The 17,258-nt window shown below is 42.1% G+C and overlaps 1 pseudogene across 1 annotated transcript; it reads left to right on the top strand.

The window, feature by feature from the left end:
- Positions 1 to 461: 461 nt before the first annotated feature.
- On the top strand, positions 462 to 16,272 carry LOC308258747 (putative hydrolase DDAH2; annotated as a pseudogene). Its single transcript has 5 exons — positions 462 to 534; positions 1,238 to 1,314; positions 1,932 to 2,068; positions 2,170 to 2,250; positions 15,441 to 16,272. The product of its transcript is annotated as a putative hydrolase DDAH2 (transcript).
- The last annotated feature ends 986 nt before the right edge of the window (positions 16,273 to 17,258 follow it).

The following is a 17,258-nucleotide window of genomic DNA, read 5'->3' as shown; positions in this document are numbered from 1 at the left end:
GAACTCTAGTGGAAGGGCTGGCCCAGCAGGCTGCTCCTCCCAGGCTGCCTCGTGGCTGCACCTCCCTGCCAGCCCCAGCCCCAGCCCCAGCTCGGAACAGGGCTGCATGCCCTGCCTCCACCCTCGCTTGGTGGCTGCTGTTCCTGGGCTCCGCCTGGTGGCTGTTACTTCTGGGCTCAGCCCTGCTCCGAGGGCGCGAAGGGGCCTCCGTGATTATTTATCCCACTTTTGTAAAAGGAATGGATTCTCAGCCCCAAAAAACCATCTTCCAGCCTGTAAAAGGATCCTCCAAATTCAAAGAACCTTTTTCCATAGCCCTAGCCCTGCAAGGATTTTTTGAGTCTATAAATTTATTGTCAGATAATTTATATGTAGTAAATTTGTTACCTACTTTAATGGATACTTATATTAAATTAGATATCAACCCCGCCATCCCCTTAACCTATGGCATGCTTACGGTGATGGCCGAGCCGCATACCACTGGCCTACAACAGGCGGCCTTGTCCCCCCCATACCGGGATCAGGTTAAGGCGGGTGCACTGGCAGCACGGAGAAAATTAGACGATGGGCCCACTGAGGCCCCTATTGCGGCAATAGCTCAAAAGCCCGGTGAGTATCTACCTACACTTATAGAGAGAGTTTATAACAGCCTTGGGAGGAGGTTTCTAGCCGGTCCACTGGGAGACAAGTTTGTCAAAATGCTATTGTGGGAAGAATTGACAGCCGATCATAAGCTGGCCTGCGCGGGGTTGAAGGGGCATGCTTTAGAGAGATGGATTGTGACCTTTTGGGATATTGGCTCTATGAGCCATCAACTCCAAACTATGGCAGTTGCGGTAAAGGAAGGGCAATGGGAGGGCATACAGACTCTGATACAGGTAATACAGCAATCAAGGGTTGCCCCCGCCACATGTTTCAGATGCGGAAAGGAGGGCCATTTCCGCCGAAAATGTGCGTCCCAGGCCACGCCTCCTATGGGAGGAGGAAAGAAAGTGGAAACTCCCTGGATGCCCTGCCCTAAATGTCTTAAGGGATTTCATTGGGCCCGGGACTGCCGGTCCAAACTTAACTTAAAAGGGGGAGCCTTTAACCTCCCAAGGGAGCTTCCCCCAGCCCCGTTAAAAAAGGTGAACAGTTCCACCGAGATCCATTGGACAGTACTTCTGGTGACCGGGTTAAGTCCCAAAATGGTGATCACAATTGGAGATAAAAATTCTAAATGTTTAATTGATACTAGAGCTGATCAAAAGCGAATCAGGTTCAGATCCCCAAATCCGAAGTGGCAGAGATGGTCACCGCGAGGCATCAAGTGCGGTAATGCGACCGATCCTGGAGAAGCCGGCGGGAGCCCCGGGGAGAGTTCTCTTTTCTTTGTGAAGGGCAGGGCGCCAGGGAATGGGCCCCTCCCAAGAGAGGGGCCTGTGCCTTGGAAAGTGTCGCCGTTCCAGCGGCGTTCGGTGAGCTCTCGCTGGCACTTGAAAATCAGGGGGAAAGGGTGTAAATTTCGCACTGGGCCACAGCAGGTCTCCAAGGTAAACAGTCTCTGGCATGCTGGAACAACAGCAATCGCACATGGGACAATAAGTCCTAAGGAGATGGGTGAGTGCCGTTCAAAAGGGACGGGTGATGGCCTACACAAAAGTTCAAGCCCTATCTGTAGAAGAGGCCATGGGGAGAGGATTAAAACACAAATATCCTCAAATTGAAAGGCTCCATTTAGAAGAAAAATCATAAGCCCCTAGCAGCCAGCTAATAGTTAAAACAGCCAGCTAATAGTTAAACGCATGTAACTTGGCCCAAACCCCCCATAACTGGTGGTCTTTTCCCTATAAATACCCTCAATTTTAGTCGCTCGGGGCCGAACTCCTATACGAGTCGGCCCCAGTGCACTGGCTCCCTAATAAATCTTTACCTTTTGCTTTTGCATCAAGGAAAATAAAATCTCTCGTGTGTTCTTGACGTTGCTTATCCCGAGGGTGATTGAGGGTCTCCCCTCTGCGGGGGTCTTTCATTTGGTGCATTGGCCGGGAAAGGTGACCACCCAAGTTCCACGAGACACCCCTTGGAGGTAAGACTTGTATCTGTTTGTCTCTGTCTTGTTTGTCTCCTGTTGCCGGCTGTGTTAATTTCTGTAATTTTTGGTTTTTATACTTTTGGTTTCTGTTATAGTGGTAAGCAGCTGCCTTCTGGTGTTTGCAGTCGTCTGCACCAGCGGTGCTCACTGGCGCAGAACTCCTTGTCCGATCAATTGTGGGTTAGAGTCACATACGCAAGGAGGGTTACGACAGACGTGTCCATGATAACCGACTGCCACCCTGGGAGATGTCCCAGGAAGTCTGGGGACCTCCGAGGACGCTCGGAAACGTCCCATCTGGGTCTGAGGATCGTGGGTTAGAGTCCCACTCTCAGCCATCTGGGTGCCAAGCGATTGTGGGTTTGAGTACCGCATGAAGGGTGCCATCTGGGGCCACTTGCCAGAGGTGGCCAATTGTGTCTGGTCTTAGGAGTTTCTCGGAAAGAGGAGGGGCTCCATTTTGTGTGCCAATTGTGTTTCTTCGACTGGTTTTGGGAGTTTTTTGGTGAGAGGTGAGGCTTTATCTTGAGTTTGGTTAAGGGCCAATTGTGTCTCTTTGTCTGGTTCATTTAAGTGTCATTTTTTGAGTGTTTCTTATCAGGATGCTTGTTCCAGCTGGGTTGTAAATAATTCTTTTTAGTAGGATAGTTTGTTAGATATCTGTATTAACAGCTTTAATTTAGTAGATTACAAAGCTTTAGTGTTAAAAAGTTGGTGTGCGTGTGGATTTGTTTGGTTTGTTTTCTCTTTTTTGTGTTTAATTTTGGCAATGGGGCAAGGAACCCCGGCTGTCCTTGGGGAAGGTAAAAATGATGTTCTGTGTTCTGTTTGTTTGAGGTGGCATTTTTTTTGGCATGGTAAAAGTTTTATGATACTGTTTTGTCTTCTATGGTGCTTTTAGTGTTTTGTTTAAGGTGATAGTGTTGGAATAGTTGCCCCATGATAATAGAAGGTGGTATTTGTTATTAGTTTGTTTTATGTATGGTGGTTGTGATAGGCTGTTGAAGGAAAAAAAAAAAATGAGGTGTGGGTCGGAGAAAGCTTCTGGCCTCTGTTCTGCATCAGATTGCATAAAAAAAAGATTTTTCAGTACTGTGCATTTATTTTGTGTGTTTAATTTGCCTTTTAATTAGACCTTGGACAGTGAGCTGGTGGGAGGCTGAGCAAACTGCCCTGGGGGCGGCCGCTGGAAGATTTCTTCCAGCCCCAGAGAGAAGTTCTGTCAGCATCCTACTCTTCACTCATCCAATGAGAAAGGGGGGAGGAAACTACATCTAGCAGGCCTGTGCTGTAAAGTTAAAAAGGTATTTAAGTTGTCTTGTCTCTCTTATCAGGCTGAAGCTCCTTGAAAAAGGATTCCCTTCCCCCAAGAGGAAATGTTTAAATCTGTGGCTAAACAGCACAGATTTAAATCTGATATAAAATCTAAAACTGAATATTACGGATCCTAGTCATATGTAAATATAAAAAGGACCGGTCTGTGGGAGTATAAAATGAGTGAAAGTAGAGGATGTGTGCTTTTGGAATAGCAATTCCCTTGTTTTTATTATATTTTATATTAAAATACTGGTACCAGTAATAGGGATATTTAAATGTTTTATTGTGAATGGCTTATTATGTTTTTTAAATATATTTTAAATGATTTTAGCTAAAAAAAAAGATTTTTTAAGATATAAAAGAGAGCTTTGAAAATTATACAAGTTGTTTATTTTGTTTTTTAGGTTATTTGCTTGCATGTCTTTATATATGTATAAGATTTATAGATTCAATTTATTAAAATATGAAATGGTACTTTTGTAACAAGGTGGGTTTTTATTCTTAGTTAATTCCCCCTTCCCATCCTGATTGGCAAATAGTTTTTCTTTTCCCAATTATTATGGCAGGAAAACATGCCAATCATTTTTGCTTCTTGTTTTAGATTAATTATAAAAATGTTGTATTTGGTTAACAAAATCAGTAAGGTTTAAAATAGCTTATCTTCAGCTGTTCTTGAACTTCAGAGACCATCCAAAATTTTTTAATAATTGCAGAGTTAGGATAATTTCCTAGGCACTTGAGCCTGGCCGCTGAACATTCCAGGAGCAGCTTCAGCAGCCTGGGATCCTCAGGGTCTTAATGCCGCCAGATTAGCCTCCACTTGCTGGCTGCACTAAAGTTATTGTTCAAAGTTTCTTTATTTCAACCAGTCTTAGCTACAATAGTAATTTCTAAGGAGCTGTCCAATTAGACCTATATGAGATGTGATTAAATACAATATACATTGCTTTTAGAGTTATTTTTCCTTTGACAAAATTAATGTAGGAGACACTAACTAGTGATGTTTATCTGATATCTTGGTTTTCTGTGATAATCTATAATACAGTTCTTAAGGTATGTAATCAAATGTGAGATATATTGCCTTCTAAATTTTATTCCTTTTGCAGAACTAAGGTTTTAAGGTGTTAGTGATCTTTACCTAATGTTTTATAATTTGATTATTAAATTGGGGAAATGTAAAATGCAATGCTTAAAATGCTCTTAAATTTTTCAAAAGACTCCAACCTGTCCCCTTTTCATCGGCATTGGACCACAGAGATTCCCTTTTCCTCCATCAAAGTAAAATGGAGAGATCCCCTGACAGGAATGTGGAGGGGCCCAGATCCCCTCATAACTGCCGGAAGGGGCTTTGGGTGTGTCTTCCCCTATGATGATAGAAGACCACTTTGGGTCCCAGCAAGAGATATCAAACACCTGCCTACAATAACTGGTAATTATGATTCCAGGGAAGAGGAAATCCTTGAAATTAGTCCTTTGTTTTTTATTTTAAAAGAAGATAGTCATGAAAACCCTAATGTTCGTCATCCTGTCCCTGCAAATACGGTATAGTATGCCAGGCTTTGGAGACGCAGGTAAGGCAAGGGAAATATTAAATGCAGGCCTTTGCTCCCTTGCCTCCCTGCTCTCCGATATAAATATTATCCTTGAGGAGAAATCAATGCCCATCCCCCCCTTTTTTGATTGGGGGGGGTGAAAAAGGAGAGCAGTACAAGCCATTCTGCTCTTAATCGGCCTGGAGATTACTGCCAGAACTGCCATGGGTGTGGTAGGCCTGGAGGTTACTGCCAGAACTGCCATGGGTGTGGCTGGCCTTGGGATGGCCTTTGAGTTACATAGGAGACTCCCTCCTAATAATTGATGGTGTTAAGTCTATCTCAGAAATTGTCTGAGACTTACAAGCCCAATTAGATTCCCTAGCCTATGTGATATCACAAAAAGATGGATATTAGATTTATTAATAGCCGAAAAGAGAGGCATCTGCTTGTTTTTGCAGGAACAAGATAAGATTAAGCAGCTCCAACATGATCTGGAGAGGTGGCGAGGAGATCTTCAGGAGGATCCGTTCTGGACCGGCTTTCATGGACTTTTGCCCTATTTTCTTCCTTTGTTGGGCCCCTTGCTGTTTATCATAGTTTTGTGCATTGTAGACCCCCGTGAATTTAATAAAAGTGCATTACCAAAGGCTTGCCAGCACAGAAAATAAATCTTAGGATTGGTGCTCTGAATACGACCACCCCTCTCCCGCCTTACAATTTCCCCAGATGGGAAAAATCAAAGCATGTTGAAGGGCTGGTAGCCAATGACGGGTAAGATTCCCAGGGGCCATGGAAACCTAAGACAGGAAGTACAGCATGATCTGTACTATCCAATGACGGGTAATCCATGGTACTCGATGGGGACAACCTAAGACAGGCACAGTCCCGATAAAATAAAAGAAAAAGGGGGATATGATGGGGTGTGTCTATACAGCGCCTAAGAAGATTCGGCCTGAGCGGCCTACGGCCTAAGGCAAAACTTTAAGTAAAGTGATTCAGTAAAAAACGGTCAAGATGGCGCCTGGAGGAAGCTAGGAAGGCGTAGTTTCCCCATTCACTATGGGTGGGGAAACTGAGCGGTTTTTCCCTTTCTACCTTAAAAGGAGCTTCCCGCACACATGAATGGCTCATGTACTGGCCTGGGATTGGCTGTAAACTACGTGCTAGTGATCTTTATCCCGGATAGGCTAGGCTAAATTCCCCTCATGGCTTGGTGCTATATAAAGAACTGCTTGGAGAGAAATAAATGAGATCTCGCTTGACTTGACTCCTGGCTCGTGGGTTTGTGTTCGAGTCGTCCGGTACTCATCATCTCGCCAAGCCCCGTCAGCTGTCGGGCAGGATTCCCGACAATCAGCCTCATATCCTCACCTGGGCCCCTTGCACAAATAACAAAGGCACAATTCTTGGCAAAGGATTGCCACAGAACCATCAAATGAAAGTGCTCAGCGGGGGATAAGAGGGACCTAGTCATCTAGCTGTGAACCCTGGCTCCTGGCTATGTCTACTGAAAGAGACCTTTTCCTGATTTCTAACAGCAGCAGCATTCAGGATCATGGGATTCATTGCCAATGTCCCTTCCCATTTCAGAGCCTTTTGCTGTCTACTCTTCTTGAAAGGCCTCCACTTAACTCATGCTCCTGGTTAAAATGCCAACTTAAGGCTTCCTTCCTCTGCAAAGCCTTTCTCCTAATTCTCAAACCAGATTTCTCCTGGCCCTGCCGGTAGCCTCCCACAGCATCCTCTACTGCCCCTTTAAAGAACCCATCGCAGCTTGCAATTGAGTCATGATATGGGACATTATTTAATACCTTATACCTATACTAGAAGGCTCTTGAAGTCAAAGCTGTATCTGCTTTATTCTCTGCCATAATCCCGTGCATCTCAGCAGTGCCTGCCACATACGAGGTGCTTAATAAACACTGGTCCAATGAGGAATGAATTCTCTCCAGAGCACTTCCTTTATAAACTCTCACAAAGAGTCAGGTGGGGATGTCCATGGATTTGCTCCACAACTCTGCACCCTTAAACACTGGGCACATTAGGATCTAGAAAAGCTTTTCAAAAACACTGCTAAAGCTCTCATCTCAGACCAACTATATAAGAGTCTCTGGAGTGGGGCTGGGGAACTCCATTTTAAAATGTCCCACAGTGATGTGCAGCCCAGGTTGAGAGCCATTGATTCAGAAGAATGGGTTCAGCAGGTGCCTTCAGATGGCGCCTCCACTGGAACAGTCATAGGAAGACTAAGCTCTTCCCTTGACTCTTACTCTTCACTGTCAGGAACAATCTTAATATTTTATATTCCCAGCCACATACAAATTGCCTGGTAAATAGTAGGAAAGACTAGATAGATTATGTATGATATATAATTATGTATCATTTGTACATTAGTAATATTATAATAATACTATTTAACTATAATTTAGTATTCTTTTTTAAAAAAAAACTAAGCTAGGCATGATACTGCATGCCTATAATACTGTACTGGGTAGGCTGAGACAGGACGATAGCAGGTCCAAGTCCAGCCTCAGCAATTTAGCAAGGCCCTTGGCAACGTAGTGAGGCCCTTTTTCAAAATAAAATAGGGCTGGGGGTATAGTCCAGAGGTGGGGATGCCCCTGGGTTCAACCCCTGGTACAAAAAAAAAAAAAAAAAAAACCTAGAATGCTTTCAAAAAAGATAATCCTCTCTCCAAGGATGTGTTCTTGTATTCAAAACCTCTTCTGAACTTCCAGGGCTTGTAGCTTGAAAAACATGGGGCTCAGCTTATTCTGCTAGCTGGCTGCTGGGCATCACATGTTGGATAGAATTGAAAACTTGAGTAAAGGACAGATAAATGGCTTCTATTGCTTGCCTCCAAGCTATAAGTCCTGTCATCCTGTCATAGAAGGAAATTAAAATTGTCTGACACATACTGAGTTTCATAAAGGCTCACTGTTCCTCGCCAGGCTCCTGTGTGCCTCTAGACATACCACAACTGGATTTTTTAAAGATCATGTCTATAATCTTCATCTCAGGGTTAGAACTAAAGAAACGAATCTTTAATTGTTAAGATCTTCCTTTGTTCCTTTTTAAAAATAAATGAGCTATAATATATTTTTTCAGTTTTCTGGGACTTTTTCCATCTTTTAAGAATCCTAAAATAATAGCAGTGACTCTGAAATACAGTGTCTCCTAAAATAAAAACTAGAAAAACTTATAATTTGCAATCTGCTTCATTCTTCACTCTTCAATGATTTCCCCTATTTCTGATGTGCTTTGCTCTTTGCTATTCCTCCCAAACAGGTGTCATTCACTCTAAAATCAAGTTAACATTTATTTTTCCAAAACCTGAGCATAGCAATTTTCCTTTGAGAGCAAAAGCCCACTGTTAAACCACTTTTCCCCTGAAACTATAAATATGATTTAAATATTATTTTCATAAGTGTAAATTATTTAAAATTTCACTAGGCAAACAACGTAGAAATAAATAGCATATGTTTTCTAGTATTGGTCTAGAATTACCTTGCCTAAAGGTAGTAATTTAGAATTGTGTCTATTTTTTCTAAATATCTAAAATTTCTTGGAAAATCTATCGCCTTCTATAGCAGTTTAATTATTAACATTTGAAAACACCGTGGATGTCACAGAGTTATGGGAATTATGTAGGTCATCTGATTTTCACTCCATCCTCTGTTACAACAAGGAAGAAGTAATCCCAATACTTGAGAGGCTGAGACAGGAGGACCGCAGGTTCATGGCCAGACTGCACAACTTAGCAAGGCCCTCTGGAACTTAGTGAGATCTTGTTTCAAAATAAAAAATAAAATAAGGGTGTAGCTCAGAGATAGAATGCCTCTGGGTTCAGTCCTCAGTACCAAAAAATAAATAAATATCGGATTCTTTTTATTTTCAAATCACTTTGTTTTTTAAAATTTTAACACTGTTATTGAGCATTGTAATTATACATGGTAGTGAGATTCAGAGTGGTACAAACATACATGCACACAGCACTTGGTGTACATTCTTCTGTATCCTTTCCTACTCTCTCCTCCTCCCCTCCCCAAACCCTCTCCCACTATTCTACTGGTCTTTCTCCTCGTTTATTGAAATCTCTCTCTTTTTTTTTTTTCTAGCTTCCTTGACTTCTTAAGACTGGCCAATCTCACCTATCGGAGTATCCTCTTGTTCCATCCACTTTCCTGCAAAAGACATATTTTGTCCTTTATGGCTGAGTAAAATCGATTTCAAGTCATTTTATTTTTTTTTATCTGAGTTTAAGTTTACATTTTGTATTTACATTTCCTTCCCAAATTACAACCAACAAAAACCAATGATAAAACAAACTGTCGCGCTGGTCCTACTTTGAGTAAATGCTCAGCAGTGAGCACCAGTCTCCTACTCAGACCCGTTTCCTACACTTCATGTCCAACCTTCAGTGCAGCCTTCTTCCCTCTGCTGGCACACATGAGAGCTCAGCTCTTACAGAGCTGGTTCTATGACTGGTGTAGCATACAGTGCCATGGGCCCATTCCAAGTACACAGGAAATGTCAGGACAAGCGTATTCATAAAGAACCTACTTTTTGCAATTCACAGGCTAGGCGCTGTGAGAGAGTAACACACAGCACTTCCCTTACGCAATCTATAGCCGAATGAGTTTAAGACATTAAGAGAAGCATGAGAATGACAGCAGTTCAAAAGAGTGTCCTTGTTGGGTGTTGTGGCACACCTTTGTAATCTCAGTTCTTGGGAGTCTGAGATAGGAGGGTCACGGGTTTGTGGCCAGCCTCAGCAACTTAGTGAGACCTCATTTCAAAATGAAAAATAAACAAATAAAAAGGGCTGAGGTTGTAGTTTAGAGGGATAATGCCTCTGGGTTCAATCCTCAGTACCAAAAATAAATAAACAAATAATGAATTAATTGAAAAGAGCTGAGGATGTAGCTCAGTGGCAGAGTTTCCCTGAGTTCCATTCCCAGTACTGGGGGAGGAAGGAGGCTAATCTGACAGACTACAAAAGAGGTCAAGTCAAAGTGTTTGAGGATCAGCAAAGAGGGTGATCACACAGAGCTGGGAGTATTCGAAAGAGTTTCTTGGATGAGGTAGATATTTAAGATGAATTCTATTTAAAGGGCATAATTTTGGTTGACACTCTTGGGAAGGTATTGCAATAAAAAAAAAGGAATGAAATGAGAAAAAAGGAAAACATAAGGATATGACTAAAATAGTGCAGAATCCTGGTGATTGAATCTAAAAACGTAATTTGGGGGTTTGTTATGTGGGGCCCTAAAAGTTGGGTTAAAGTTTCGCAGGAGATGCAAAGTCCCTGAAAGGGCAGGGCAGGACCATTTGGAGTCTGTGGGAGGAGGGAGTGAGGTTGAGGTAGGGACCAGTGACAAGAAACTGCCTCTGTGTGGGTGACAGAGTGGACAGGCCATATTTCACAGCATCCAAGGGTATGAAGGGTAGAGACAAATTAAAGCTAGGATGAGGCTTCCAGATCCATTATCTTTTTTTGTTTTTTTAGTCAACTTCTCTACATGAAGAAGGTCAGTGGCTTCAAAATTTCATCCCATAAGTCAAGCAGCTGACATAATTCAGAATAAAAAATTCCTTTTCATGTGAATGATGTGCTTCCCAAGTCTTTCTTTTGCTAAAAGGCTCAGGAGAGCTGGAGCTGCTACTGGAGAGAGTGACATTTAAAGTGCCGATGAGTGAGAGATACCAGCAAGGATCTCACCACGGGCGCTGATAAAAGTTTCTGCGGCTTGTGGCTAAGACAAAATCATCTTTCTAAAAAAAATACATGTGTGAAATGCAATTCATTAAAAATTAAAGTCTCAATGCAATTCATTAAAAGTCTCAGTGAAATTCAGATGTATGTACAACATGGATGAACCTGAAGACATTATGCTAAGAGAAGTAAGCTGGACACAAAAGGACAAATACTGTATGATTCCACTTATATAAGGTTTCTAAAGTAATCAATTCAAAGAGGAAGAAAGTAGAATAGTGGTGCCAAGGGCTAAGGGAAAGAAGAGAGTGTTATCACTGAGTGAGCACGGATACCTAGTTTGGAATGATGGGTTCTGGAGATGGACAGGATGATGACTGAACAAGAATGCGAATGCTTTCATGGAACTAAATTGCACATGCAAGAAGAGCTAAAATGGCAAATATCAAGTATATTTTACTACAATAAAAATGCTCAGTGTGGTCTACTTTGGTTTTTTTGTAATATTAAGTTCAAATTTACTAATTTTTAAGGGAGAAGGTTCATGCTATGTAGCTTGATCCTCTTGTAGGTTGGCATTTCTATGTGGATTAGTCAAATGGCTTTGAGGAGGTTGTTTGGGGAATGAGGAATCAGAGCCAAATGGTTGGGTTCCAGCAGGGAGACTGTTTTGCTCAATGTTCTTGTCTCCAATATTGGACTCTATCTGCCAAGGAGGTCTGAGTCTTTGCATCAGCCAGTCTGAGCACTCTTGCCCAAGAAAATGTAGCTGACCAAAGTTATTTGTCAAAACACAATTCATCAGAGTCAGAGATACAGTGAGAAGATGTGACTAACACATCAACAGTGATCAGAAAGAATGATTAAATCTAAGATCGTCACTGGAGGGAACAGAAGAAGAAAAACACCAGGGGATATTTCTACATGATCCAAGTCTGTGGGTTTAAAATGAAATTTTCCAGCATCACCCAATATGCATTGCCCTTTGTATGAATGCTTCGGTGTCTCAATGACAGCAGAAGGCTAACTAATAATGCTATTCATCTTTTCGGGTTGTCATTTCATATGAGACTCTGTGGGATCCAAATATACTAGCAGAGAAGAAAAGAAACTGATATGCAGTGGAGGAAGACAATAAGAAATGAAAGTAAGTATTGAGAGGGAAGGGAGATTCATAAAGAAAGTTACTGTGAAATTGTATTCTGAGAAGGAAGAAATGTACTAGAAGCTCTGCAAGATAGAGAGTTAATATAACCCCCAAACACTGCAAAATCTGCGAAAACTGCACAAGTTATTTTTTGGAAGAGAATCAAAACACACTAGAAAAATAAAAAGGAACCTGAAGTCAGAGATAAATCCCGAGTTCATCCTTACTCGCTGGAAACTTGAGTTTAAAGCTCATGCAGACATACGACCTCAGTCGGGCTAGGTGGAACGTTGGAACTAAGACTCAGGATAAACAAAAGCTGCACACCTGGACATAAAACTCTTGTGATTCTAGCTTATTCCACCTTGGCAATTACTGGGGAGAGGCATGAACTTCTTGAGAAATCCAAACTCCATGCTTTGAGTTGGGCTTAGAGTTGGAATTTCCATTATTTTTCAGAATTTTAAAATATATTTAAAGAAGATTTGAACATAAAAATGCTCCCGGTACTCCTGGCATACTAAACACAAAATCACATGGAGTAATAGACACACCCAAGTGGCAGGGAATTCTCACAAAATAACTAGTATTGTTGAAGATAAGTTCACAGTAGAAAGTCATGGAGTAAGCAAGAAACGTGTGTGTGTGTGTGTGTGTGTGTGTGTGTGTGTGTACGCACGTGCGTGCGTGCGTACGAAGCACAATAAGTGGACATAAAATATGAGAGGATTAGAATAAAGAACACAAGTTACGAGAAGGGGACGTAGAAAGTGACCGCTATAGAAGAGCTTTAGAATGACTAAAGCTATAACAGAAATTACCGAAACAGAGTAATAAATGGAAAAAGACAGGCTGCTGAGAGTGGTGATGTTCATGATGATAATAGTATAACATCGAACACATGCCAAGCCCCCTTCTAAATGCTTTTCAAAGCGTGTGTGTGTGTGTGTGTGTGTGTGTGTGTGTGTGTGTGTGTTACTGGGAACTGAAACCAGGGCCATTCTACCTCTGAGCTACAACCCCAGATCATTTTTATTTTTTGTTTTTGAAAATACAAAAACAAAAAATCTTTAGGTCTCTTTAGGTTGCTGAGAGCCTCTCAAGGTTGCTGAGGCTGTCCTCAAACCTGAGATTCTCCTGTCTCAGCCTCCCAAGTACTGGGATTACAGGTGTGCACCACCATGCCCAGCTGCTTTGTAAATGTTAATATATGTAATCCTTACAACATGGTTCCCAGAGTATTACACAATATTAATATTTTTTTCATTTTACAGATGGGGAAACTTGAGAATAAAGAAGCTATGTAACTTGCCCCTGGTCACAGGTCTAGTAAGTGATAGAGTTGAAATTTGCACAATGGCATTCTTTATTCAGAGTACAGGGTCTTAAGCACAATATGAAAAAAACTCTATTTCCAAGTGATGTTTCAAATTCTAAAATGAGTTCAAAATTTTAAAACTACAAAAATGAAAAAAAGGTTTGTAATCATAAAGAAAACTTGGCAGGTGAATTAAATACCAGATTAGAGAGAGCTGAAGAATTACTGAAGTATATAATAGAGTTGAAAAAATATAATAACATAGAAAGAAATAGAAAATATGAAAACACTAGCAAGAAATATAGCAACTAAAATGAAAAGATCCATCATATTCCTGAAAGAAGCTCCAGGAGAAAAAAATAGTAAGAATAATAAAAAGGCAATATTTGAAATGTAATGACTCAGAAATTTCCAGAATTGGTAAAAAAAAAAAACACAACATAAATATTTAGAAGGCACAATGTAAGCTGTGCATGATGATACATGCCCGTAATCCCCCTACTTGGAAGGATGAGACAAGAGAATCACAGATGTGAGGCAACACCTTCCCCTGAGTCCTAGGCAACTTCCTGAGACCCTGCTTCAAAATAAAGGAATTTAAAAGTCTAGGAGTGTAGTTCAGTGGTAGAAAGCCCTTGGACCACAATCTTCCATACTACACATCCAGAAAAAGGGCACAGAATAAATAAAAATAAGTCATTCATAAAAATATATTATTGGGTTGTGACTATTCCAGAAAAATAAGAGAAAGTGTAAAGAGTAAGCAAGCAAGGAAAGAAAAAGATTTTCTGCAAATAAATAGGCCAATATCATATATCCTGATAGCAAGCATAAGAATATAAAATATTCTAGAATAATAATATTACAACATTTTCTTCTAGATCATCTAGAATGAATACCTGCAAATATATGGGGAAAATACTATCAACTTAAAACCCAATAAATAAGAAAAATATCATTCAAGAATGAGGTCAAAATAAAAATGTTTTCTTAAAAAAAAAGATGGAGAGAATTTCATACTCTTAGATTTTTGCTGAAAGAACAACTAATTTATGTGTTCATGTCAAGGAAAGAAATTGACTCAGAAGCATGACTTGGATGCAAGAAGGGATGGTGAGAAAGATAGTGGTCAATACTGAAAAATCAATTTGGAAGACTAAAAACAAGTACTGGATAACATTACGATGGAAAACTGAAGCGTAATCAGAGTTGAAGTGTTCTAAGGACCCATCATCACTGAGAAGGAGAGTACAATTTTATCATCCTGTCAACATTCTCACAACTGTCATTCCAAAAAATTGACCACACAACTTAGAGGAGGGACGGTTTATCTGCTCATAGATTTTAGAGATTTCAAGATTCAGTTCATGTCAGGCCAGGTTTGTAGAACTCAAGGGCACGGCAGCAGGAAGCAGAGATCCGGAGAGAGCAGCACCCTGCTCTCAGTAATGGAGGCCAGAAGGAAGGGAGGGGGGAGGGGAGAGGGGAGAGGGGACAGAGAGAGCAGGATCGGCAGGAGGAGGGGGAACTGTATCATCCCCAAGGGCACACCCCCAGGAACCCTTCCTGAGCAACCAAGCCTGGCTTCCAACATTGCTTCCTTGTTCCCATGAGGCCTAGGGGAATATGCTAAATCCAAACCATTACATACAGTTTGCTGGGTGTGGTACTGCACACCTGTGATCCCAGTACTTAGGAAGTTGAGAAAGGAGGATCACAGGTTCCAGGCTAGCCTTGGCAATTTAGTGTGGCCCTGTTTCAAAATAAAAAGGGCTAGAAGTGTAGCTTGGAAGTAGAATGCCCCTGGGTTCCATCTCCAGTAGTGAAAAATTATTCTTTCCTTTTTTCTATTTCTTCTCCTTCTTCTCCTTCTTCTTCTTCTTCTTCTTCTTCTTCTTCTTCTTCTTCTTCTTCTTCTTCTTCTTCTTCTTCTTCTTCTTCTCCTTCTTCTTCTTCTTCTTCTTCTGGTACTGGGGACTGAACCCAGGAGTATCTACTTTCCTAGCCTTTTTTTTTTTTAAATCTTAAACAGAGTCTCACTGAGTTGCTGAGGGTTTTGCTGAATTGCTGAGACTGGCCTTAAACCTGTGAGCCTCCTCTCTTAGCCTCCCAAATACTAGGATTGCAGGTGTGCTCCACCACACCAAGATTAGACTTGTGTATATTATAATGTAAGGTCTACCACAGACAAATTAAAATTGAGTATTGGATTTCCAAATAATTACAGGATAATTACTACAAAAAACTTGATTAATATAGTAAAACAAAGGAAGAGAAAAGATAAAAATGGCATGGTAACTAAGAAATAGAAGGTAATATGAAAATAAATCTAGGCTGGATCGCGGCTCCCATTCCCTGATCTGGGGTGTCCCCGAGAGCCTGGCATCAGGGGAGAGTGCGGGAGCTGGCCTTCCGGCTTTGGACCTGGCCAAAGCTTAAAGGGAGCATGGGTTGCTGGGGGTAAACTGAGGCAGCGACTGGGGCTGCGCTGTTAGAACTGCCTCCTGAGGAATCTCTGCCACTGGGACCGCTGCTTGGTGACACTGCTGTAATCCAAGGGGCACGGCCCTAATCACGCGGCCCTGGAGCTCAGCCCGTAGGCCTGAGGTTGATGGAGTCTGCAAAGCCCTTCAGGACTTGGGGCTCCAAACTATGGAGGTGGGGGACGAGAACGCGACGTGGGATGGCACCGACGTTCTCTTCATCGGCCAGGAGTTTTTCGTAGGCCTCCCCAAGTGGACCAATCTCCGGGGAGCTGAGGTGGTGGCGGACAGGTCCCAGGACTTTGCAGTTTCCACGGTGCCTGTCTCGGGCCCTCCCACCTGTGCTGTCTCTGCGGCATGGGTGGACCTCCACAGTGGTGGCCCGCAGCAGCGAAGCTGCCCAAAAGGCTGTCCAGGCCATGGTGGTGCTGACAGATCACCCGTAGGTCGCTCTGATCCTCCCAGACGACGCATCTGCCGACTGTCTCTTTCTGCGTCCTGGGTTGCCAGGAGCACCCCCTTCCTTACTGCATGGGGGAGGTGGGGACCTCCCCAACACCCAGGAGGCACTGCAGAAGCTCTCTGATGTCAGCCTGGTACCTGTGTCCTGCTCAGAAATGGAGAAGGCTGGGTGGGGCTCAGCTCTCTCTGCTAGGTGCTCAGCACCTGCCCCCATAGCTGAGGGTCTGGCCTGGCTTTGGGGTTCTGGCTGGCCAGGGAAAGGGAAGCAAAGGAGCAGAAGAGAAAGGAGGGTTAGCTAGAGGATGATAAATAGTAGTGTGAGAGGGTCCCAAGATAGGGGGAGGGCATAGTGGAGGAAAAGGATAGGAGCCATTGAGTGAGTCCTCTCTCTCTCTCTTCCTCAGAACCAATAAAATAGAATTGACCTTTAAAAAAAAATCTAAATACACTAGTAATAACATGAAGGTAAGTTGAAGTAACTCATCAGTTCAAAGGCTATCTATAACTATAGTATCTTTATTGAAGAACTTCTAAGACATAATGACACAGAAGATTGACATTAAAGAGATAGAAAAAGATGGACCAGACATATTTCCAACAGAATAGAGAACTAAGTATTACAAAAATCCCTCAACAATCACCCAAAAACCTGGATCTGGATAAATTACTCAAAGACACTTTAAAATGCCTTGTTAAGCCGGGCGTGGTGGCGCACATTTGTAATCTCCGCGCTTGGGAGGCAGAGACAGGAGGATCGCGCAGGTTTGAAGCCAGCCTCGCTGGCTGAAGAGACCCTGTTTCCAAATAAAAATATAAAATAGATCTGGGAGTGTAGCCTGGAGAAGGGTTCCTTCCCCAGTACCACACACACAAAAAAAAAAAGAAAAAAAGAAAAGAAAAGAGCCTTGTTAAGCTCACATAAAAGTAACAGAAATCCTAAAGAGACAGAAAATGTAAAGAGGAATCAAAGCATGGGGGTAGAGGAATGTGAACATAGAACCTGGGGCTCTAAATCTTGGACCAGCACATTTCATCCTGGGAGCAAGAGCCAGTTTATGGTTTCTATGCAGTTTTAGTGGAACACAGGCCAAGCGCTTATGTATTGTCTACAGCTTCTTTTTCACTGACAGCAGAGCTGAGGAGTTGCAACAGAGATCAGGTATCATATGATACTAAAAAATGGAAATATTTGCTATGTAGCCCTTT

Source organism: Muscardinus avellanarius (genome assembly GCF_963383645.1).
Source record: "Muscardinus avellanarius genome assembly, chromosome: 2".
Classification (NCBI taxonomy): Eukaryota; Metazoa; Chordata; class Mammalia; order Rodentia; family Gliridae; genus Muscardinus; species Muscardinus avellanarius.
Note: the sequence above shows the minus strand (reverse complement) of the source record. Positions and strands in the feature narration are given on the sequence as shown.